Genomic DNA, 26901 nt, shown 5'->3' on the forward strand with positions numbered 1-26901 from the left:
CTGGATTACCCAGGTGGATCCAATGTAATCACAAGGGTTATTATAAGTAAAATAGGGAGGCAGGAGTGTTAAGAGTCAGAGAAGATGTGACTGCAGACACAGGTGTCCGAGTGCTGTGATTGCTGGCTACAAGGAGACCACGAGCCCAGGAAGCTGGAAAAGGCAAGGAAACAGATCCTCCCGCAGCGACTCCAGAGAAAACACTCCCTGTGGACACCTTGATATTAGCCCATTGTGACCCATTTTGAACTTCTCGCCTCCAGAACTTGAAGGCACTAAATCTGTGTTGTTTTAAGTAGCCACATTTGTAGCAATTTGTTACAGCTGAGATAGGATGCTACTGCAGTCACTCAGCCAGGATTCGCTGTGGGAGGAGCTCCAGGAAGGAGTGAATCCCAGGAGCCATCTTGAATACCACAAAGGATATGTCTGCTTTTAAGGTATTGATAATTCTATTGTCACACTGCTCCTTAGAAAGATTTTATGAATCTCTACAATCAGAAATTTGAATAAAATACAGATTTTAGTGAGATCAGAGAAGGTGTCTTTCAGAGAGCAATCTCTCCTGCTCCTGCATCTTCTGGTGGATGAGAATCCAAAGGGGAAGTAGGCTCTCTAATTGCCCGAGTTTCTTTCCTTCGGACCTAGTGGGAGAGTAGGTAGCAAGTGGGAGGACTACAGCCAGAGGACTTCTCCCTATCTCCATGTTTCCCGAGACCATTTTCTTTTCCCGCCACAGTTTTTTCTGACCTCCTTCAATAAAAGTAGATTCCTACTTGCAACTCTATAAATATAGTTCTTAAATTCTGTTGGGAGAAAATACGAGACTTTAAAGCCAAGAGATTTCTAAATATTAGACAATTTTTTTTGTGGCCTTTAAGTATTATTCTGAGATTTGTCTCTCAACCAGGTGAACATTTTCACACTGTTCCAAAAAGAGGAACTTGAAATAAAGACACACGTGTGTTTAAAGAAAACAAGTGATCTCCGTAGCAGCTAAGATGAGCTTACTCTTTGCAGAAGGCAAAGTCTCTGCTGGGGAAAATTTTTAAAAGCTTATCTCTGGCTCCCTGTTGATGATGCCTAATATCTGAATGTGCTTTCATAATGCTGATATTATATTACAGTCGGGTCACAATGAGTGAGGAAAGACTTATTTTTCCTACAGAGCATCTCCTGCCCAAAAGTGAAATGCTGAGCAGGGGTCTTTCTCATTTAGGAAGTTATTATTTCTTTCCTAGAAGATATGAAATGCTTTACAATGAATTAAACCAAGAAAGGAAATATGCTAGTAATCAGATGCTATTCCCAGCAAGAAAGTCCAGATCCCTCCGTATGTTCTCTCGGGTTTTCCCCACAAAACTCAGTCAATTTCTCAAAGGGGATTTAGAGGCCGCTTCGTTCCCCTCATCATATAAATGAGGGCTCTGAAGGCTAGAGGCTTGATCTGCCATTAAAATCTCAGGATATGTGATTACTAGGCCAAGGACTCGACTGAAAAGAATATATTTTATTTACCCTGCAAATGGTTTTCTCTTTACCCTTTCTCTTTTCCCTCTTCCCTTATAATCAGACAGGAACTTTCAGTTGAAAAGTCTTGGAAACTCTAACCCAAGCTCGTCTAAGCCAACAGGGTATTCACTGAGTAACGTAACTTTAAAAATCCCTAGGTAGGTTTGATTCCCATGACGTTTGACTCAAGTGCTTTCTCTAGATCCTGATTTCTCTCCTCGTCCCTTGGTTCTCCATCCTCTGTATCAGAGCCATTTTCAAATACACTCTGGCCTTGCACTGATATCAACCTCGCATTCTCCAGGTTCATGTCCAGTAGGAGAAAGTGCTTGTCTCTCTGCGGACTGCGCACCAAGTTTCCCAGCATCCCATTGTCTTTGACTGGGTCCTGTGCTCATCACTAAACCAGTATTGTTGACCATGAGGTTGCATTACTCTTTGTCAGGCCTGATCCGTGTGCCATAACTCTAGAGCCAGGGGTAGAGCCCAAACTTCTTGAATCACAGGGACTGAGAGTTGAGGGAACTTCTTCTGTTCTTTTAGTAACAAAAGAAGGGGAATGGATGCTGTCTGGCCCCCAACTTGCAAATGGTTTTCTGCATTCACTTTTTTTTTTTTAACTTTATTATGTTATGTTAATCACCATACATTACATCATTAGTTTTGGATGTAGTGTTCCATGATTCATTGTTTGCATATAACACCCAGTGCTCCATGCAGAACGTGCCCTCTTTAATACCCATCACCAGGCTAACCCATCCCCCTCCCCCCCCTCTAGAACCCTCAGTTTGTTTCTCAGAGTCCCTAGTCTCTCATGGTTCATCTCCCCCTCTGATTCCCGCCCCTTCATTTTTCCTTTCCTACTATCTTCTTCTTCTTCTCTCTCTCTTTTTTTTAACATATAATGTATAATTTGTTTCAGAGGTACAGGTCTGTGATTCAACAGTCTTACACAATTCACAGCACTCACCATAGCACATACCCTCCCCAGTGTCTATCACCCAGCCACCCCATCCCTCCCACCACTCCAGCAACCCTGTTTGTTTCCTGAGATTAAGTATTCCTCGTATCAGTGAGATCATATGATACATGTCTTTCTCTGATTGACTTATTTTGCACATTCACTTTTAAAATTGTTTCCTTCATATTTAATTTATTGAGCACCTACTATGTACTAGGAATATAGTCAGGATAAAACAAAGTCTGACACATGGAGTTTGTAATCTGAGGGAAGGAGTACAAGTAATCATTAAAATAAATAATCCCACAAACAAGTGAAGTAAAAAATCAAACATTAATGCTTAGTGCTTGTGTATTAGAAATATGTGCTATAAATATAGATATCATGATGCGATGTCTGGGATATTTTCTTCAAAGTTGTCTGGGTTTGTTGAGGGGGTTGGGGGTATAGATGAGATAAAATTGGGTCAGTAATTGATGAAGCTAGTTGATGGGTGTGTGCGGATCCATATACTATTCTCTCTGCTTCTGTGTATGCTTAAAATGTTCTATAATAAAAAGTTTAAGAAAGCAGTCCCACAGAAAAATACGCTGTTGGGTAAGTGGCACGGAGGGGAAAATAGGTATGACAAAGTGATATTTATACATATATAATATTTCATATATATGATGTACAGGAGAACCCAACCAAGTTTCAGTGGTCAGGGAAGAGTTTCCAAGGAAGTGATGTATTTGTTAAAATCCGAAATAGGACTAGTAATGAGACATTAGGAGGACTGTACATAACACTCCTCTCCTGCTTGAGTTTGGAAACAATGGAGAGGAAGACAAAGGAGTCAGACAGATGGAGATCAAAATATCAACTGTATTACGGATAGACTTTAGGATAGAGCTTACATATATAGTCATATAAGCTTGCTAATAGTTCTCTGAATTGAATTTATGCTTTAAAGCTGCAAGCAAGATCACAGACCAGAATACACCATCAGGAAAGCTGGGATAGGGAGTAAGAGCTAGATTGGGATTACTCGGTCCCTTCTTGCAAACATCCCAATCAAATGCAGCTCCTTGTCCTAGGATGGAGTGAGCCAGAGTGGGACGGACAAAAGACCATCAAGGCCACTGTGGGAATTCCTCATGAATGGGTGCATGAGGAGTGAGAGGATAGTGCTCCTTTCCAAACAAGTAGTAGTAAACTTGGTTAAGTGGGCTGGCGTGGGTGGAGAAAAGAGAAGTGTTTCCTGGGTAAATAAGACAGTATGTGCAAAGGCCCTGTCTACTGCCGTGAACAAGGCACTGTGCCTCGTGTTGGTGGTATATAGGGATGAACCAAGTTTGGTCTCTACCCTCGAGTTGTCTGTGATTTATATGGGAGACAAACCCAAGAAGATTCAAACACAATAAACAAGATACACTTAAATACTAATAAAGAGGAGTTAAGTGCAATAGAGGTTAACATCATAGAGGAAGTGAAGATGAATTCTGAGCATGTACTAGTGGAGGAGAGGGAGAAAGAGGGGAGAGCAAAAGAAGAAGATTAGGAAAGGCTTCCTGGAGAAGCAGGTATTTAAGGGTCATTAGGGGTGGATAGAAGTCCCATAACGGGAGGGGCAGGGAAGGACACTCCAGGCAGAGGGAACTGCATGATGCCTCTTCTGGCCTATTTTTGTCCACTGTTCCCGCTTGTATAATTGTCTCCACATTGTTGCAGCTTCTGCGGGAGAGGAGGCCCCTCCCATCACCTCCCCTGGGTTCCAGAAAGCCTCAGGGAACAGACGCCACGTTCAGCGCTGGTGCCCTCATCCTCCCACTGTCCCACACAAAGTGATCCCACCCCCAGACTTCCTAAAGCTGCTGCTTATACGGCTCGTGTGGGTGGGCAGCTATCAGCAAGCCAGGATGCAAGTCCATACTTAGGATGGTTTTATTAGTGGTTTGAGGTCACGATCGCAGAGAATCAGAATTTGTCTCCGCAGAAGGGAATACACTGGGGGGAGTGGCAGAGGAGTTTTCATTGTATGCTGGGGCTGTCACATGGAATGACATTGTCATCCTTTTCTGTCCCACCTGCTTTCTAAAGCTTTGAAAGAAACAAGCTTGAGAGGGTGCCTCTTTAGAAGTGGGAGGAGTAGTGGGAGAGGAAGTTTCCCTCCCAGGAGCACATGTGACAAGTCTTTCTCCGATGTCGTTTGCCTCAATAGTGGGATTCCCACGTAAGACTGTTATTCTTAAATAAAACAAAAGATTGAAAGCATGTCTGTTTTCAAAGAGTCACCCAAGAACTATCTATTTTTAATACTTTAAGGTGTTTTTCTTGCCCTGTAAGAATTTATATGTGGTGAAAGTGCAAGTGAGGCCTTGCTGCACTGAATATTTTTGAACCTTTGGCATTTACAGCCCCAGTTCACAGCATGCAGTGCGAAGGGTTACATACCTACTAGGGAAGAGAAGAGGCACGCTTTTATTGGAATGCCCAAAGGGCTTATTGACAGGCTGTTGTTGACCATCGGAGACAATTCGGAACAGGTCTTCTGTGACAACCCCTCAGGTTCACAGCTACCCAGCAAACTGTAAGAAGGCACCATTCCTCCAGGTGGAGGCAGTTCCAAGCCAACCCAGTGCAGCTGGGTGCGCAGAGCACCTGCTGGGTTTCAGCGCCTACTTTGTTCTCTGGCCCAGAGCCTTTCTTCAGTGATTCACCTGCACACCTGTGGCTGTGTTCACCAACAGGCTTAAGAGTTATTAGCTACCCTGGTATGAGTCGCTGAATTTCCTTATTTTTGCCAAAATTACATCCTTTTAAACTTGAGGGTTGTGATGGTTAGTTTTATGTGTCAACTTGACTGGGTTGAGGGTTGCCCAGAGAGGTGGTAAAACATTTCTAGGTGTGTCTGTGGGGATGTTTCTGGATGAGATTAGCCTTTGAATCAGTACACTGAGTAAAGCAGTGTGTCTTCCCCAATGTGGGTGGGCATCCTCTAATGCCTTCAGGGCCTGATTAGAATAAAAAATGGAGGAAGGGAGACTAATGCCTGGCTAATTGGGCTGGGAAGTTGGTCTTCTGCTCTCATACTGGGATGTACGCCATTGGTACTCCTGGTTCTCAGGCCTTCCGACTTTGGACTGGAAATCTACCAGAGCTCTCGTGACTCCAGTTTACAGATGGCAGATTGTGGGACTCCTCAGCCTCCATAATCTTGTGAGTCCTTTCCTTATAATAAATCTCTTATGTATATATATATATATATATATATATATATAAGTTATATATATATATAGCTATATATAACTATATCATCTCTGTTTCTCTAGAGAACCTTAATATAAGAATCAATAATGGTATAAAATTGTTTGATTTTTCACAAATGCATCACAGAATTTCCTTTTATGGACCAAGGGATGTTCACTCTCCATTAGAAGCAGTTTATTTTTCTATCTGATTTTACACATTACTTCTCCCTTCATATCACAGTACTGCCCATCTTCCTATTCTTTTTGTTTCAGACTACTTTTTTTTTTTTTTACAATATATCTCAGAACTCCTACGTCTCCTCTGGGTATTCCAGTTTATTCATCTCCATCTTGGTAGGGATGTTCTGGGGAAGGGTCAAGGAGTTGAAGTTTTTATTTGGTCGCTGTAGAAATGAGTCATATCTCTAAAAGTGTTAGCTTAAGAGTTCCCGCACATTTTAAATTAAGAGATTTTGAGGCTATTAAAGAAGGAATACAGATTTCATAAAAACTTTATATACTTGATTTATTCATCCATATACTGAGTGCCAGGTCCTGAGCTAGATGCTGTGGAGAAAACAGAGATTATGATGTTGACCATGTAAATAAGGTTCTTACAGTTTAATGACACAGTAGACAAAAATAAACATATTGTGATACAAGATAAAGTGGATCTAGTAAGCAAGTTCCAAGTGCTATAGCAGCTCAGATAAAGGAGACATCTCTCCTGGTTAGTAGGAGCTGGGAAAGCTTGATGGAAGTGACTTTTGAACTAAGGTTGAAGAATAAATTGGATGACAATGGGGTGGATGAGAATTACAGACAAATGGTGGCAAAGCATAGACAATACTGGGGGTGGGGTGGATATGTGGTCTGATTTAACTGAAGCATATGGTATAATGATGAAAATAGTAATGAGAGAAATTATTTACTGAGTACCTACTACGTGCATGCATTGTTTTTAATCTATAAACCCTATAAGATAAGCATCATTATGCCCTTTACAGATGATGATCTCTGAGGAATAACTTGCTCACAGTTATGGAGCTTTTAAGTGGTGGTGTTGGGAGTCAAATGCAGATCTACCTGTCAAAAGCCTGTGTTCTTTCTATTATGTGACCAATGCCCTCAACTTGTGTATATGGAGGAGAAAATGAGGGATGATATTTCATTCATTCAATAGATTGTGTAGCTTAAGAAAGAAGAGGCATATGCAAGGAAAAGAATATGCTTTGATTGAAAAAGACTTAATAGGCAAGGAATGACAAAGGAATGCTGATAGCTAGATGACACTAGAAGCATGATGTTGATGATAATTAGGTGTCACTGAGCATGCAAAACAGGTCAAAAATTACATCATCTCTATGCTCACAGCTAGTTGTAGTACAGTTATATATGATTCATTACCTGATGTGGTGGGAAGAACAGAGGTGTAGAGACAGAGAGAACTTGCTTAGAATGTTGACTTTACCCTTTTCTAGGCTTTGAATTAGATTAAATTTATGAGCCTTAGTATCCTCATCTGTAAAATGAACATATATGCATATGTCATAGAGTTGTGAATGTAGAAAAAAGTTTTAAAAACTTAAAATGCATTTTATAATAACTGAAGCAGAAGAATTAGGTAATAAAAATAAAATTCTGCTATAGAGGCAAGAGTATCTCTGAGCATGTCTAATGAAAAACATGAGAATAGTATGATAAAAATATGAATATTCATAATATCAAAATTAATCCACCTTAATAAAGGTGGTTCTTCCCTTTACAAAATGAATTAGGTACCAGAACAGGCAACTGAGGATATGACTCTGAATTAAACTATATTCTAAGAACTGAGAGGATTTATATTAATGTATCTAACAGCAAAATATACCTAAAAATTATTGGTTGTAGAATCTCATGAAAAATACAATGCATTCTACTGTGTTGAAATAGGCTTTTACATCCATTGTGTTAATGCAGTTCTATCTGAATTTTTAATGACAGTTTTTAATTCTTTTTGAGAAAAAAAAATCAGTACATCAAAAGTAGGTCATGCTGTGCATAGATTTCTTTTACTAGCTTGATGTGTGCTAACGTAGTAGATTGAGAATTCAATCTTCTCAGAATGAAAAATGGATGATTCTGATGTTTATATCAAGCATCAGAAATATTATAAACATATTTATTGAAAATATTGCTGTGGTTGTTTTGAATGGAATATTCTTGCAAAAAACACTTGTCTAGAAGGCTTTGTTTTTGTTAATAGACTCTTCTAATTGAGACTCTTGTGTGGAAACCTCCCAGAGGGAAATCCTGTAATTGCTGAAAGCAGGGAGGGAATGTCCAGCATGCCAGATAATTTCACTTTCCTCAAACCCTAGCCCCTGATGCTTTACTTGATCACTTACCCTATCCCAGGGCACTGGACCTCCATTAACTTATCCAAAGAAATATTTGGAACAACTTTTAAGCATATCCAATTAGTAGAGTCTTGAGGATGTGTTTATGTTCATTTTGTAAAGCATCAAATATTGCGAAGAATCCTATTGAACTATAGCAATAGTGTTACCAGATTTGTAAATCAGAAACAAAGACAAAACACAAAAAACAACCCCCAAACCCCAAACTGGGAAAGCATATTCTCGAAAGAGTTCTCTTCAAGACACTAGGGCAAAATGCTGAAAAATAAGTCCATCCTGAAAAATATTTCATCATTCTTGCTCTGGAGTAACCTATTCACAAAGTATAGTTTTAAAAGTTGAATGAATGCTTTTAGTAAACTGATTAGTTCCACCCTGACTTGCAGTCTAAATCTGAGTAATTTATTTCAACAGAGGTACATATAAATGCTACAATATCATTTACTGCTTTTATATTCTTAGTATTCAGATATCCCCAAGTCTTTGTTTGTTTGTTTTTTTAAGATTTTATTTATTGAGAGAGAGTGAGAGAGGGAGTAGGGGGAGGAGCAGAGGGAGAGGGACAAGCAGACTCAGTGCTGAGCTTGGAGCCCGAAGTGGGACTTGATTTCATGACCCTGAAATCATGACCTAGCCAAAATCAAGAGTTGGTTGCTTGGGGTGCCCAAGTGGCTCAGTCAGTTTATTGGCTGCCTTCTGCTTGGGGGTCATGATCCCAGGATCCTGGGATGGAGCCCCATGTTGGGCTCCTTGCTCAGCAGGGAGTCTGCTTCTCCTACCCCCTCTGCCCCTCCCCCTGCTTGTCCTTTCTCTCAAAAGAAAAATAAGTACATAAAATCTTAAAAAAAAGAAGTTGGATGCTTAATCCACTGAGCCACTTTGGTGCCCCAGGTATCCCCAAGTGTTAAAAAAATTTATACATCTTAACCTTGGAATTTATCCCATTTTAGGGATTTATCCCATATAAGTAGCCATAAATTTAGATGCATAAAATGTACAAAAATGATCACTGTTGCTTTATTTATAACAGCAAAAATATTGGAAAGATCCCAAGTATCTAATAATAGGAGAGTATTTAAATACATTAAACTAGACGCACAAGTTGGAATATTATGGAGCCATTAAAAGTGGAGGTTTTTAATTTTTTTTAAAGATTTTATTATTTGAGAGAGAGCACAAACAGGAGGAGCAGCAGGGAGAGGGAGAAGGAGAAACTGGCTTCCCGCTGAGCAGGGAGCCCGGCATGGGGCTCGATCCCAGGACCCTGGGATCATGACCTGAGCTGAAGGCAGATGCTTAACCAACTAAGCCACCCAGGAGCCCCCAAAATGGTTTTTGAAGAATAGCTTATAATTTCAGAAAACTTTTGGGGTTTGATATAAGTATTAAAATTAAAATTGTAGATACAGCTTCTATCCAAACTATAAAAATCTCAAAATATAATTACATAAAAATTATTGGAAAAGAATACACGAAAATATAACTGCCTGTTTTGGGGTAATGGGATTTTGAATGATTTTTTTATTCATTCATTCATTCATTCATTCATGTAACAAGTCTTTATTGAAACCTAACATGGGATAGGTATTATATGAGAGCTGAACAATCAATGAAGAGCAAAAATTAAATAACTTCTGTCATCATTATGCTTCCAATCTATTGGAGAAGACCTATATTAATTTCAAAAATCACATGCAAGTAAATGTAAAATTGCAACTGTGATAAGTGCTAAGAAGGGAGGCCATCACGAGAGTATACAGTAGGGAACCTAGCATAACGTGGGGTTTAGTTCACAGAAGAACTGACAAGCATACTAAAATTTGATGTGTGGGTAGATTTAAGCAGGTACATAGGGGAGGAGGATTGGGGGAACATTCCTTTGCAAAGGAACAGCATTGCAAAGTCCCTGTAGTAGGATGGAGCATGGTGTGTTTAAAGAAGTGAAAGAGGGCCGAATGTGGTGGTGTGGGGAGAGAGGTTATGGATCATAATATCAAGCTGTGTTTTTAAAATTGGAAGGAGGAGAAGCAGAACCAGGGAACCCAGCTGGGGGTTTATAGGAGTTGGTATAGTTAAGTGATAATGGTACGTGGGATTAGGAGTTGAGGGTAGAGATTGAGAGTCAAGTGGATGGAATCAAGATGTATTTAGGAGGTAACAATGAAATGGGCCTGAATGGGGTGAAGGATCAGGGAATACCGAAGAAGACTCCTAGGTTTCTAGCTTGAGCAACTGGTTGGCAGGTGGTGCCAATAAGTACTTGGGAAGAGGATTAGACTTGAGGAGATAATGTGTTTGGTTTAACACGTGTTAATTTGAGATGCCTTTGAGGCATTCAAGTGGAGATAATAGTAGGCAGTTGAATATATGGGTCTTTTTTTTTTTTGATAAATGGGTCTTAAACTCAGAAAAGTCTGAGTTCATTCACCCTTTTATCCCAAGTGACTGGCATATTGTAGGCATTTAATAAATTCTTATACAATAAATGAATAAATGAATGGACTGGAGAAGTAAATTTGGGAGGCCCTAGCTTATGGCTGATAACTAAATTTCTATTGGATAAAATTCCTCAGAACACAGACTGAGAAGAAAAGAAGACATAAAAAAATTCCATTTAATGACTTTGAAGAAGGAGAAAGAACACAGAGAAGTAGAGAGGTTGCAAGAAAACTAGATGTGATTCTGTCTTGAAAACCATGAGGGAGAGGTCAACCTTCTCAAAACTACTGATAAATTGTAGATGATGAGGATCCAGAATGAACATCCTTTGGGTTTAGATATTAAAAGCCATTAGTGAACTTAGCAAGAGTTATTTAGATAAAAAGTGAGTGGGATGTAAGGGGAGAAGGGGATACAAACAGTATCAGGGCACCTGGGTGGCTCAGTTGGTTAGTGTTTAACTCTTGGTCTCAGCTCAAGTCATGATCTCAGGGTCCTGAGATGGAGCCCCTCATGGAGCCCCCATCAGGCTGGGCAATCAGCATGGAGTCTGCTTGTCCCTCTCCCTCTGCTCCTTCCCCTGCTTGCTCTCTCTTCCTCTATCTCTCCAATAAATAAATAAAATCTTTAAAAAAAAAAGAAATGGTATCTAAACTGTGATGGAAGGGTCAGTGGAGGCTATTGATCGATTAATTGATTGCCAGGGATTTGACTCTGGTTAAAGTCCATGGGGAAAGATGGATTCAGATTGTGTGTGTGTGTGTATAAGATTTGAAAATACAAGAAGGATAAGAAAGAGTCAGTTATATAAATTTCCTGTGAAGTCAATTATATAAATTTCATCTCCAGAGGAGATGAAATTCAATGCTATCATAGTCCTGAAGGAACATCTTTTTAGGATAATAAATAAAATCCGAGCAAGAGAGTTGGTTCTCAAAGAGGAGAGGGGTAGTTTCTCTTTGCTACAAGGTGAATGGGAAGGGTGCCGAAGTAAGTTGACATGTTGAGCAAGACAGTCTCCATTTCTTCTGTGAAGTAAGAGGACACATCATTTCTTGGAGGAAAGAGGGAGGAAAATTGAGAATGGGAAAGTTGGAGGTTTGAGGAAAAATGAGGGTACTTTAGTCATTTTATTTTATTTATTTTTTATTTTTTAAAAAAGATTTTATTTTTAAGTAATTTCTTTAACCAATGTGGGGCTTGAAATTATAACCCTGAGACCAAGAGTCACATGCTCTACCAGCGGAGCCAGCCAGGAGCCTGTAAGTAGTCATTTTAGAGATTTCGAATGAGGTGGTTTGAGAAACATCATTAGGGAGGTCAGATAGAGGTGACCACCTTTCTGAGGTTGGTCCTATTAGTTCATAGTGATGTTAGTCTGCCCTGGTGGTGGACTTCCTCTAGCAGTGCTCAGCCACTCATGGCAGGAACGGAGAAAGAAAATAGTTGGGTTCATCTGGAGGTGGGATGTTGCCACACCAGTGACATATAAAGACAGCAGAGCAAAAGAGTTCAAAATGTCAACAGGGATTTTTCTGTAACAAGGGACCCTGAAACCTAAGCTGGATATGTGAAGGAAAGGGAGGGATCCTAATGTGCTGCTGATGGATGGACTCTAGAAGGAGTGGACTCATGTTTCCAAAGAGGTTGGACATCTATCATAAATAAGCAAGCTTGAAATGTAATTTTTGTCAAAGAATGGAATTTTTGAATAAGTAACATTACATATGTGAAATACTATAGACAACCCCCCCTCTTCCTGCCAACTTCATCTGTGGCTTCCCTTTCTGCAGTTTCAGGTTACCTTCAGCATCTGCAATCAGGAAGCAGATGATTCTTTTTCTGATGAATTGTCTGGTAAATAGTAGCCTAAGGAGACATCGCAAGCCCATGTCATTCACCTTCATTTCATCACATAGACATTTTATCATCTCACATCATCACGAGAAGAAGGATGAACACAGGATAATAAAATATTTAAGAAAATTTTTGAGTATAGCTGATACACAATATAACATTAATTTCAGGTGTACAACATAGTGATTCAACTTCTCCATACCTTATGCTGTGCTCACAAGTGGAGCTACCATTTGTCACCATACAACACTATTATGGTATTATTGACCATATTCCCTATGCTGTGCCTTTTATTCCCATGACTTGTTCATTCTACCACTGGAAGCCTGTACCTTTCACTGCCCTTTACCCATTTTGTCCATTCTCCAACTCCCCTGCCTTCCCTCTGGCAACCATCAGTTTGTTCTGTGTATGTATGTATGTATGTATGTATGTATGTATGTATGTATGTATGTATGTATTTATTTTAAACATCACAAATAAGATTTTTTATTTGTGACCATTAAATGTCTGAATTTTAAACAGATTCTTGGACTGATGGCTCATATCCATCAGTTCGTTCAACGTTAGCACTGGTCTCATCCCCAGTAGCTTTTCCAGAACTACTACCTTCACCATGAAGCTCCATGAGCTTTCCCAATTCAAAGTTGGGCTTCTTCAGCATTTTTACTTTTCTAACGAAGACATCATGGAGTGCATAAATAGACTGACAAGCCTTTTCTATATCTTTTCTGATGCTGTCTGGAATCAATTTATTGACCACTTCTTTCAAGTCATTTGTTTGCTCCTCTCGGGTCATGATTTCCATCATCTTTTTCTGAATTTGATGGACCTGTTGGTGCTGAGCATAAGAGGTCTTCCAAATCTAATTATTGCATTTTTTAGTAAAACCACCACAAAACAGATGAAACAAATAACCATCGGTAGTCTTGACATCAACATGAGCTTCAATCATGGTCTGCCATTTTTTGACCATGGAGCACATTTTGTCACGGGTAAGATCCGTGCCATGGAAATTACTCAGGCCGTTTTTGCCCTGAACATCCTCAGTAATTAGCTTGAATTTTCTAAATGCAGCTTCATCATTCTGCAGATCAGCAAGGCTCACTTCAAAAACACGACCCTTGAGGCCATCAGATGCGATTTTGTTTCCTTGAGTTCTTGTGACTAATGTTTTTCCAATATTTCTTATATTGAACATAGCTGGTGCTTTCACATCATATCAATCTTTCTTAGAAAATGGATCAACCACTTTCTTCTTGGCTCCCTTTTTGCCGCCTTTGGTAAGGCGCTTGTTCTTGCCAACCGCCATGGCACTGCTCAGGGAGCCAAAAGGTGTTCTGTGTATTTATAAGGCAACCATAAGTTATTTTTACAGGGAGAGAGAGAGACCACATTCATGTAATTTTATTACAGTATATTGTTGTAATTGTTCTATTTTATTATTAATCTCTTACTATGCCTAATTTATAAATTAAACTTTATCATGTATGTACAAGAAAAAAGGTAGTATATATAGGGTAAGGTATTATCTTCATTTCTTGGAAATAATTTTTTTAAAGATTTTATTTATTTATTTGGCAGAGAGATACAGAGAGAGAACAAGTAGGCAGAGAGGCAGGCAGAGGGAGAGGGAGAAGCAGGCTCCCCGCCGAGCAGGGACCCCGATGCGGGGCTCGATCCCAGGACCCTGGGATTATGACCTGAGCTGAAGGCAGCCGCTTAACCGACTGAGCCACGTAGGCACCCCTATCTTCATTTCAACACTATTTTCAACACTACTGGGTATTTTGAAATGTATCCCTCATGGTTAAGGGGTTTGGGGACTACCATATTTTAAAATAATCAACAAATTTAACTCATAAGTTAGTCTATGTGCTTCTCAATCAAAGGTGTCAAATATTTTTATTATGAGGATTTCTTTATACTAACAAATTTTGAAGATTCCCACCCTCATATTGTAGTAATATGGTTTTGTAGGTATTGAATGAGAAGATACTTTTGAAAGATATTGGACCATATGTAAATCTAATAAACACAGTATTTGTAACAAACATAAATCTGAGGATATGTGCATTTGAGGGGTATCTATGTAGGTGGATATAATAATTTTAAAATTCTAACCAAATTGGTTAGAATTTGGGACAAGTAGCCATTGAACTTCAACATCCAGGATGAGGAATAGCTGGGCTAACGCTTTTCAGTGATCGATTTTGAATGGATTTATGGGGAGAATGACACTTTGAGAGATTTGAAATTGATGGCAAAGAATGGTTTGGTGGTTTTGAGGGAGAAGTGTGTTATAGGTCCTTTCATTGAAAAAGGTTTAGTGGTGGGCACAGGATGATGAATAGACTGGGGTATGCATAGGTTATATCTGAGGTAAGGTTGAGGTGACATGAGTTATCCAAGGGGAAGAAATTAAGACTATAAACATCCTGACTCCATTTTCCTTTTTATTTTTCTGACCCAGTCAGAATTAGTTAACCTTAATTCCCACGTTGATGTGGCTTCTGTGAGGTGATACTTTGTTTTGTACCCTGATCCTATGCAGCCTTGTATATGTTGCTGTTTTCTAATTCACATTGTAAAATAAAGAATTGTGCTCCAGGTGTGAAAAGAGTTAGGAAAGTCAGAAGGTGATTGCATATCATCCATGCTCTGTGAATGTTGAAGAGCGGAAGGAAAGAAAACTAACAGCAGCATGAGAATTTGTCCTTATGGAGCTGATATAAAACAGTTTCAGGCATAGCTATGTAGAGATGTGATTTATAATTCAGTTTACAGGCTATATAATATGCTAGTTTAAAATAGGGGATCTGGAGTGAGAATATTTTAGCTCAGGCCCCTTAACAACTGTGACCTTGAACATGATACTGAACCCCTTATATGTCTCAATTTTACAACATGGAGTTGTTTTTGAGGATTCAATGAGATAATCCACTTAGAATAGTGTCTGGGACTTAGAAAGAGTTGAACTAATGTTAGTTGTTTTTATTATTTTTCTCATTAATAAATTATTACCAGGGGGATTTTATACTGCAAGATATGAGGGCTGGCTTTTTTGTTTGTATAAAACTGCTTGCTGGTTCATTAGCATCAATTCTTGGTAAATCTAACCAGTGGCTATTAATACACATTAAATCGTTAGTTTGAGTGGATGAAAACCTAATTTCAGACATTGACCTAGTGCATGAAGTAAATCTATCATTAGTGTTTTCTAACTTTCCTTACCCAAGTTTAGCTAGAATCATCAGAATCAGAATACATTCTTAGAAAAAGCCTGGGATAGCAAGCTCCCTTCCACATATTCCTAAACCCTGAACTCCCCAACTATTGTATATTTTGACTTCTGGTGATCTCTGAAGACAGAAAAAAAATTAGCTGTTTTTCCCATGCCATTTAGAGTGAAGTCATTATACCACAAGCAACAACAATTACTCATAAATGAGTGATAATATAGTGGCCTCACAAAATTAAGGAAATACTAACATTTTGGTTTTTTTTAGGTTGTAGGTGAATTAGAGTCAGTATTCTTGATCAAGCTTGAGATAATTTCCAAAGTATTACACTATAGAGAAGGCAAATGTTTATTGAAACAAAGAACAGAGCCTTGGGAAATTCTGCAGGGATTAGTTTGAATGCTTTATATTTGAACAATGGAATAAATATCATTGACAATAATTGGCAATTAATACATTCTGTAAAATATAGTCCAATTGATTACGCACCTAACAATGAAATGTCTATGTATGTAAGTGCAAAGTATCCTCAATTAACATTAATACCCTTTCAGCCTGTCTATTTATACAATGTGTAATATAGTACTGATTGTATGAATCATTAATTATACTGATTGTATTAGTCATTAATTGATCATTAATCACTCTCAAACACTGGAATGTTAAAATTCTCCTTGAACAGTTTGAAAATCCCATATGTACAACTCTCATTCACGCCATCCTGAAGTTGGGCAATGAATCCATTGTAGTTGAATTTACTGAAATTCATAAAATTCAGGTGGCTTTCTTTATGTCAGATAGAGTTTATCAGTGTCCACAACTGACAACAGTTTTACGTGTAATTATGGCATTATGGAGTCAGACATGCACTTCTCTCTCTTTTTTTAAACGTATAATGTATTATTTGTTTCAGGGATACAGATCTGTGATTCATCAGTCTTACACAGTTCACAGCGCTCACCATAGACATACCCTCCCCAATGTCCATCACCCAGCCACCCCATCCCTCCCACCCCCATCAACTCCAGCAACCCTCAGTTTGTTTCCTGAGTTTGAGTCTCTTATGGTTTGTCTCCCTCTCTGATTTCACCTTGTTTCTTTTTTCCCTCCCTTCCCCTAAGATCCTCTGCCTTGTTTCTCAAATTCCATATATCAGTGAGATCATATGACATTTGTTTTTCTCTGATTGACTTATTTCGCTTAGCATAATACCCTCTAGTTCTATTCACATCATTGCAAATGGCAAGATTTCATTTTTGATGGCTGCGTAATATTCCATTGTATATATACACCACATCTTCTTTATCCATTCATCTGTTGATGGACATCTGCACTCTTTCCATAGTTTGGCTATTGTGGACATTGCTGCTATAAACATTGGGGTGCACATGCCCCTTCAGATCACTACATTTGTATCTTTAGGGTAAATACCCAGTAGTGCAGTTGCTGGGTCGTAGGGTAACTCTATTTTTGACTTTTTGAGGAATTTCCATACTGTTTTCCAGAGTGGCTGCACCAGCTTGCATTCCCCCCAACAGTGTAGGAGGGTTCCCCTTTCTCCCATGCACTTCTTTTTTATGTCAAATCCTACCAGAGACATTGTGCTTTGAGAACTTTGGTGTGGATGATTTAGAACTTGACAGAAGACTATGGAACAGATCATAGTTTGGGTTAACAGGACCTTCGTAGTGGCTTTTATTGATTACTTTCATTTGCCAAGTTGCTGTTGGAGCATTTCTTATACTGAGCCAAGGATGGAAAAATAAGGCACATTTATCTCATGCAGAGGTTTATACAACCAACTACATTAGCTGTACAAATTGGGGGGCAAAGAGCACAGGGTTAATAAAACTCCTCAGGCAATCCTGATGTCTCATATGTGTTCCAGCTTATTCCTCTTGCAAATTTTTTTTGCAGAGCTACAAAGATAAAACAAAAGGGATTGACATACATATCACCATGACCTTTCTGTCTTACACACTGATGAAAAAGGTAATGAGCAGTAAAACAGAGAACGAGTAGGCAGCAGAAGTGGAAAAGGGGGCTCACAGTCATCTGCTAGCACATTAGGCTTAGCATAATCATAAATGGACTGCTTTTGGATAATCTCTTTACAAATTAGATGAGGGCATATGTCTAATTTTTATTTCTGAAAACACGATAAACAGCCCCACCCCCACCCCATAGTGCACATAATACAGGCCCTTCCAAAGTGGCTTGATTACCTTCCACTGGATTATTCCATTAGTAAAGAAGCTTTCATTGCTTTGGGCAAGAGGGCAGGCATGGTGAGAGAATGTGGTCTGCTACTTAGTGACAATGTACGCTCTGCCTTTGTTTCATGAGGACACACTGAGTAAAGACTACTACAACAGATCCTCCTGCCTAAATGGACTTAGATTCAGGAAATATCAGGCCAGAAAATAGGGGAAAGATGGAAGAAATGGTTATCAAAGGTACTAGACATTTCCCTTCAGAAGTCAATGTTAAAGTCTGGGTTAGCGTAAATCGGAGGTGGAGATTCTGAAACAAAAAGAACAGAATTGAGATGATTTTGTTGATGCTTCTTGTTTTTCACATTCCTTTTGACTCATTTATGAGAGCTGTATTTTTGCAATGGGTTTTTGTAATGTGCCTCTTGCGATGTATGTGTTTGTGTGTGTGTGTGTGTATTGATTAGTGTTGTGTGTGGGTGGTATCTGTTGGTGTGTGTGTTGTGAGTAGTGACTGTGTGTGAGTATGTGGGTGGTTGGTTGTGTGTGAGAATGGTGGTGAGTGGATATATGTGGAAGAGGCTATTGTTGTGTGGGTTTGTGGGAAGTAGGGTTTAGCTTCTGTCCAGGCAGGCCACTGGATTAATATTTGGCCATTTGAACAAATGAACCTTTGGCATCCTTAGTTTATGGGGAAGCACAGGTCAGTACTGAGATGCTGGCTCTTTTCTTTGAAGTCTTTATTGCTAAGCAGTGCCTGTGCCAGTGTGATTCCATGGTAAGTTCTGAGGAAGTCCTGAGCCTCCTCCCAAAGCAGCTGCCCTTGAACTCTGGTTGCTGGGGAACCCTTCCCACCGAATATCTTTTCAATCTGCTTTAGGAGGAGAGAAGGAATGAATGTGAGGGAGGAGAGGGCTAGGGAGAGACAGGCAGAGAGATTCCTGCCACTGTTCTGTGCATCCCTAGCACAATCTGGGCTTTCTCTGGGGATTCTCCTTGACCATGAGAGTAGGTGGGGCTCACAGAGTATCTCTGGAGGCACTAGTGACTATTCCCACCATCTATAAATGAGCTGAGGACTAACTAAAGTGTTGCTGGATGGCATCACAAGCTGGTGAAGAACAGCCTTTTGACCAAACTTATTTGGAACAAAATTAATCTTTTCAATTCTTGACTAAAAAGTCCTGCAACAACTCAAATCCCTGATTTATACCAAACTATAGTATCTCCCTTTGGACACATAATAGCCATATGTGTGTGTGTGTGTGTGTGTGTGTGTGTGTGTGTATACACACACACACACACACACACACACATATATATATATATATATACATTTTTTTGAGAGAGAGAGAGAGATAGAGAATGAGGGTGTGGGGAGGGGCAGAGGGGGAGAGAGAGAGAGAGAATCCCAAGCAGGCTCCACACTCAGCACGGAGCCTGACCTGGGGCCTGATCTCACTACCCCAAGATCACAACCCAAGCCAAAATCAAGAGTCGGACGCTCTACTGATTGAGCCACGCAGGCGCCCCTTAGATGATAATTTTTTAAATAAGCAAGTGGAAAAGGGAAGGATAGCCTCACTTTTTGTTAGCTGGTATGTATACAAGGTAACTCTCCTTCAGTGATAGCAATGGCCAGAATATTGCTTTTTGATTTCCGTGACTCTGTTATGTCCTCAGAGGTGTATCCAAAAAAATCAATGTCAACTGGCTTTAGAGGAAATGCTTTTAATAGGCCTGTTGTAGCCCGGTCTCCCTGGGATGCCTAATCAATGTCTCTGCACATTGATAGAAGCACTGTGACTTCTGCAGCCTGTTTCTGAGCAAACCATCCCAGGGGCTTGGATGCTTACAGAGGTCAGATAGATATTATAAATGCATACAACACTTGGGTATATGACAGTAGGTAATATGGGGGACTGTGTGAAATTGAGAAATGTCTCTCTCATATAAAGGAGGCACCTGCTATTTGTCCCAGTCAGTTGATACCCTGAGGAAACGAGAGCCCTGTGTTGTGGGAACATCTCTTAAGGTTTCTCTCCATATCTAGTATAAAGAACAGACTAAGTTGGGGTCACATACAGTTAAATTTGTGAACAGGTCATCATGAAGAAAAAGGTTAAGAGAATCCTCTGATACTAAAATCTCTCAGGAAGAAGCATATTCGTCTCCTAGGGCTGCCATAACAAATACTACAGTCTGGGTGGCTTAACCAGTAGAAGTTTATTTTCTCACAGCTTTGGAGGCTGTTATTCTAATATCAGGGTATCAGCAGGCTTAGTTTCTTTGTCCCTTGTAGATGGCCACCTCATTGTGTCCTCACCTGGTCTCTTCATGCTCTGGCATCCCTGGAGCTCAGACTTTTCTTTGTGTGTCCAAATGTCCTCTTCTTATAAAGACATCAGTCAGATTGGATTAGGTCCTACCCTGTCAGTCCCATTTTAACTTAATTACCTCTTTAAGGACTCTGTCTCCAAATATAGTCACACTCTGAGGTCCTGGGGTTGGGACTTGAAGATATGAAGTCGGAGTTGGGGAGACACAATTCAGCCCCTAACAAGGCAGCACCCCACAGTCTGGGTTTTCAGAGGCAGGCAGCTCGGGCATCTGTGTCCCATTCTCCTCATTCAGACCAGTAGACAAGTATGTATTATAAGCAAGGAGAGAACAACTCCAGCATCACACATGCAGTGACTTAATTAATGGTTTAAGCTTATCCCTAGACAAGCATCCCCAAAGAAACTTGTGATTAATACAGATTATAAAGGCTTGCTAGAGAGTGTGAAAGCACTTAACTATTGCAACAGAATCAACTTTTTTCATAATTGTGAGCCTTATTCCATTCTGGAAATGGCATTGTCCTTAAATAGTTAGTAATTGGTACTTCGGTGCCTTCTGGCATTTGTTTTAAGCACAGCTCCTATCCTCTAACAGAAAGCATCTGTGGTGAGAAATGGTGGTGTATATGCTCTGTCTGCATGTTGCCACTGTCTTTGAAGTCAATAAATGCTTAGCCTTCCAGATAGAGGCTCCCACACGGAAGATGAGAACAACTACACAGATTACTTTTTCCAGTAAGTAAAGATGAGTTTAACTTTTGTGGGAGAAAAAAAGAAAAAAGAAAGCATAGTAGAAATTAAATATCCTAAGGATGTGCTTGGAACTCTTCACTTAAAAAAAAAATGCATGTGCTTTTTGTTGGATGGGATGAAAACCAGGATTATTGATCTGATAACTCAGGAATTTGGAACCAAATATTTTCACTTCATGTTTCTATAACTTGGTTCACTTGGTTACTGGATGAATCAGAATGCTTTTGTAAGTGATGAGGTGTTTTTGCAACCCTATGGGTAGACATCATGATATGGCATCACATTTGGAGTCCTAGGAAGTAGAGTCTTCTAAAAAAGTCATAGGTAACAAACATCAGGGAGTGGAGACTTGGCCTAAAGTATTCTCATCAGTTTCTCTACTTAAGAATTTGGAATTAGGTTCAGAGACTTTAGTTCATCCCTGTTGGAGATGAGGTGATAGAAAAACAGGGTTTTGGATGTGTGTATCCTATTTGGGCCATGTGCATCCCAAGGTAGAGAAGCCCTATCTGCACAGAAGGAGAAGAATAAAGGAGACAGAGCAAAAGATGTGGAGATGGGAGCTTCTTATCTTCTAGGGCCATGGTGATTGTCACCACAGTTCCTAACTACCATGTTCTTGCTTCTTTCCTTGCCTGGTGTGGCTTAGGGATATTTTCTGCCATTTGGGATCAGTGAAATACCCATGTATCTTTTTAGTAAGTACCACTATTTGCTAAAGAGTGGTTGAAATATCCTGTTTCTTAGAATCAAAATATATCCCAGACCAAGAAAGGTAATCGATTAATTGTGAAAATCATCATCATCCAATTATGAGTAACCATCCCAAATTAATCAGTTTCTTCCTTTCTTGGAGATGACCTTTATAGTCCAGTCCAGAGAAATTTAGGGCTAGATGAAGATTCATTTTCTTGGGTAAAATGTGGGATAATATGCTGTTTAACTAATGGCATGGTTTGGTTCTCTACTGCATCTCCAAAATCACCTAGTGTATAGACAGTTGGATAACCAGGGTCAGGTTTAAAGTAGACCTGCTATCACTGTCAGGTTGTGAAGCCCATGGGATTCTTAACACCAGAAATGGAGTCTGATGCACTTGTCCTTTGGAAGAAAACACCCTCCAATTACTGTGATTTGATAGTTTTGCCTTCAGCTCTAGAAGCTCCTGCCTGGTAATTAGTGGTACAGCCTTAGGGCAGCTTCTGCGTAGCTGCTACATGTACTTGAGGCAAGAATCTAGCTGCCTTGAGTCAGAGCTTTCTTAATGCCTTTATTTGTCCTTTTTACAAAGAAAGATATAATCTTGCATTTATATAATTAAAAGTGCCACGTGCACAAGGTAAGCGCACTTAACACTACTGAACTGCACACTGAAAAGTGATTGAGAGGATAAATTTAATGTTTTATGTATTTTACTACAATGAAAAATTTTAAAAAGATAACTGGCTCATGGTCTTATTCTTACCTATATGTTGCCTGAGGTCACAGGCAGGCAAGTGCTGATGTAGGCTAAAATGGGCCCTTTGGTTTTAAATTTATATTAAATGTTTTCTTGAATTAGCACTATCCCTCCATTCACCTTGAATGCTAAATATTCTGAAACATCTCATAAATACCCAGCCTTTCTCCTGTCGGCTTTGCTTCCATCAACATTCATTGAGCATTTATTTCTGGAGCCAAAGGATTCCAGAAGCAGGATGTGCTCCCTGCCCTTACGAAGCCACAGGCTGGTTGGGATGACTGACAAGCAGACAGTAGGGAAACAGTTCTAAGCCAAATATGTACGTCTACATGATGTTTCGGAAAACCTGAGAGGGGCATCAGCCAAGTCTGTGGTGGGGGTAGAGGGTGGACATGCAGGGCTTGGTGGAGGAAGTGATGCCCGGACCGAGTTGGGAAGAGTGAATAGGGAGTAGCTGAATGAAGAAAGGAAAGCACGGCTTTGCAGACAGAAAGAAAACCGTGGAAGAAGGTACAAAGCATGAGGGTGCATGAAACACTACAAAGAATTTCATATCTTTGGTGACTAGTATTTATGTGAGAAGGAGCTGGGAACAGGTTAGGGAAGGTGGGGAAGTGGCAAAAAATGAGGCCGGAGAAATAGACAAGGTCAGACCCTGGTATACTGTGCTCAGGAGATTAGATTTTATCCTAAAGTTTCCCCTAAATATTTGGGGGTAGAATCATTGATGGAATTTAAACAGAAAAGGACATCAGATTTTTGATTTGAAAAAATCACCTTGACAGTGCTACAGGAATGAATTAAAAATGAAAGATACTGGATGACTTTCCAGTAATCCAGATGAGAAATGACAAAGATATGAACTAAAACGGTGGGCCTGGGGGAGAGGGAAGGGAGTTGAGAAATGTGGAGGGTGACTGGATAGGAGAGGAGTGAAGAGGAAGAAGGAGGAGTCAAAGATGAGTAGTTCTTTGAGTACCACTGAAGATTTGTGCATGCAATATATGGAAATCCCCTTCCTCAAAATAACTGTAGTGACTAATAGTCATGCTCAAGTATTTAGGGCTGAAGTGTACAGATGTCTACAGCCTACTTTGAAATAAGATAGAAGACTAGACGGATTGATAGGTGATAAAGCAAATATAGCACAGATAGAGTAGAATCTAGGTATAAAGGTATTCACAATTCAATTATTTCAATTTTTCTATAAGATGGATAATGTTCAAAAGAAAATACTGGGGGGAAATGTTGATCCTAAATTAATTTATGCAGTGTGAAGTTATAATACAGTTTATTATGTAAAACAATTACAAAATAATTCAAGTTACCAAGACCATACCCAATAACTTGAAAACCCCATCACGTGTACTGCTCTCATAAAATATAGCATTTCTACACTGTGACTGTATTGATAAACTAATGGATATTTTACTTTAATCTGTTTGCTCTTTTGAGCCATGCATATTTTCCCCCAAATAGCTAGTAGGCAAATGACCGGAAAAAAACAAAAACAAAAACAAAAAACAAAAACATGCTGTTGCTCTGGATACCAATAGGTAACATATAAAATATTGCTTACTACAGAATATGTTACTCCATTTAGAAACCAGTATAATTGACTTTGGGTACGATGTATGAGATGGCAATTTTAAATGTTTTTGAAAAACAGTTTCCCGATTTGTTATATGACAAGGACAATGATTGTGCACTTAAGCAAGGTAGGGAATCTGGACAACAGAATAGATGTGGGGTAAAGGGGCATAGGCAGAGAGGGTTATTTTAGGCTTGGACATACTGAATCTGAGGTGTCATAGGTATATGGTTTTGGAACTCAGAGGAAGGTTCTTGATGGAGGTGGGGAGTCCTTGGAATATAGCCAGATGGTCACATGGATGAGACCCCAGGAGGGAGGTAGAATGTAAGAAAAGATGACCAAGATTAGGGCTCTGGGGAAAAGTCCGTAGAGATACAGAAGCCAAGCCTTCTAAGGGAACTGGGAGGGCTCATTCAGATAGGCAGGAGGAGAATGCATGCACAGGAGGAAGAGACAGAGAGAGATAGCACAGACATGAGGGAGTAGTAAGTCAGAAGGAAGGAAGGAGTGGCTAGCAGTGCTGAGTGCTCCCCTGACGTCAAGGCTAAGGAGTAAGTCCTGGGTTTGGTGGTTCTGAGTGATCAGACGCCTTGGTAAGAGCAATTCCAGTGAAAAGGTGGATTCAGAGGGCGGGATATAGTGCAATAAGGAGTTGAGGAGCAGACAGGTTAGAACTTGGATACAGCAAGTGTAGATTATTCTTTAAAGAAGTCTGTATGGTGACTAACATAACATAACAAAATTAAATTAAAAAAAAGGAATACTAAAAAAAAAGTCTGACTGGGCGCCTGGGTGGCTCAGTTGGTTAAGTGACTGCCTTCGGCTCAGGTCATGATCCCAGGGTCCTGGGATCCAGCCCTGCATCAGGCTCCCTGCTCGGCGGGAAGCCTGCTTCTCCCTCGCCCGCTCCCCCTGCTTGTGTTCCCTCCCTCTCTCTCTCTCTCTCTCTCTCTCTCTCTGTCAATTAAATAAATAAAGATCTTAAAAAAAAAAGTCTGACTATGATGGATTGAAGTAAACAATTTTTTTTTTTAATAAGATCAGAACTCAAGTATATCAGGGGGAATATCCTTGGAAACAGATAAACAGAAGAGAAGTTGGTAATAATTGAGGCCAAGTGCCTGTATGGCTGTGAGGGTAAGGAACTGAGAAGCCAGGTGAAGAATACAGGCCTGGATGGGGCTAGGGACACCTTCCTGACCTCCCACTGAAATGGGGAAGAGGAGGTGAGGTTGCATATGGATAATTTCCTTTCCTGGGTCGTGAAGAAGGCAAACAGGAAGGTGAAGAAGCTCTAATTACTGGCATCTTATTTTTTCTGTGAAGTACCATATGAGGTGACCAGATTCAAGTGATAGGGGGAGCGGTTGGGGTCAGGGCTTATACAGCTGATTTGAAGGTATCTATCATGGAATTGTGAGCAGGATCAGAATAGAGTCATGGAAAGGAATGCCAGTTCATCAGAAGGCAAGGTTGGGTAGTTTTCTCTAGGAGCTCTCTGCTACTTAGATGTAAGAGACCTCTCTCTAGCCAGTTCCACTCTAACTGCTCATCAGCTCTCAGCTGCCTTTTGCTTTGGGTTTAAGCCTCATTATATACAGAATGTACCAGAGGCTGACACTTTTCCTTGTGTAAAGGGCTAAATATTTTCTACTTGTACAACTCACAACAATGAGAAAATGAGTTTAAAGATGTTTCCCCTGAAATCTCATTTGAAATATACTCCTTTTTGATGTTGGTACCGTAATTAGATTGGCCCACAGACAGACCTGACCACTTAAGCTGGACATGATCTAGTGTCTCTGTTATATTTTACTGCTTGTCTCCTTGGCAGAGAGCATATTCTGGTTCTACAAGCCTGAATGTTCTTTTACGGGGAGACAAGTTGCCCGGTCCAACCCTCCTCCCCAGCTCCTACATATTCGGGTGGGAGTCAGTATTTCACAGCTTTAAATCAAGATCTTATTATTCACCTTTTATTTTGCTACAGACCACCTGTCATCCCAGTGTTCTTTTGGGACAAGTCACCTCCAGTCCTCATCTCTACTTTCTGAGATACGGTTGCAAGGTAGGAATCAACTCAAAGGCAGGGTCAACCTCTGGTGTGTGGCTTCCTGTGTGAGTCCTAGATGCTTCATTTTGATACCTTGCTTCTCATGTGGTTTTATTCTCAACCTCAGCTTCAGCTGCAAGTCCTTCTCTGAACTTCCTCGAAGTGAGGAGCCTCTCAGTTTCTGACCATCACCCCAACTGATCATCACCCCAACTACTCCTCACTGGCATCTAGAAAAGACCACCACTGAGTCTTTCCTGAGTCACCACACTCAGGAGACAAAACTTGTTTGAGTATGAACTAACCGTCGCTTGGTTTCCCATGAAGCAAGATTAGTAAATGTTTCAGGAACAGTAGTGAAGAATTGAGTTAATTCTGCGGAACTCAACATAATTTCTTGCTTATTTCATTTCCGTTTTGAAGATTTAATCCCATTCTTTAGATTTAGTCAGCCATTTGGTGAGTTCCATTTCCCTACCTTCTGCTTACTAAAAGGTGCTCCTCAGGGTCTCAGGCAACATGGCAAGGCAATAAAGAGACAGATAAATCACAGTACCAGTCATCCAAGGTGCTTATGGTTTGGTGAGAGACAAGCTAACAGTTAAAAGATAGCAGTGCTTTCTTAGAAGATAGGGTACAGAATAATCAACTGGAAGGCAAGAAAAAAATGCAGATTGCTGAGCACATCCTTAGATGTATTCTATAGAGCTTCCAAAGAATTTGTATTTTTAATAAGCATGTAGGGGTGGGTGGGCTGGGCAATGGTGGAGGTGAGTCTGATGCAGATGGTGTGAGAACCACACTTGGAAAAGCAGCACAAGATGATGTATAAGGGTTATAG

At 40.0% G+C, this 26901-nt stretch overlaps 1 long non-coding RNA gene and 1 pseudogene across 1 annotated transcript; one reads left to right on the plus strand and one right to left on the minus strand.

Moving 5' to 3' along the window:
• LOC113929886 lies at positions 1-26643 on the plus strand. The gene is made up of 3 exons (XR_003522355.2): positions 1-440; positions 25998-26075; positions 26188-26643. It is a non-coding gene; the product is annotated as an uncharacterized LOC113929886 (long non-coding RNA).
• On the minus strand, positions 12919-13713 carry LOC113929885 (annotated as a pseudogene).
• Positions 26644-26901: the final 258 nt, after the last annotated feature.

This window comes from Zalophus californianus, chromosome 5 (genome assembly GCF_009762305.2).
Source record: "Zalophus californianus isolate mZalCal1 chromosome 5, mZalCal1.pri.v2, whole genome shotgun sequence".
NCBI lineage: Eukaryota > Metazoa > Chordata > Mammalia > Carnivora > Otariidae > Zalophus > Zalophus californianus.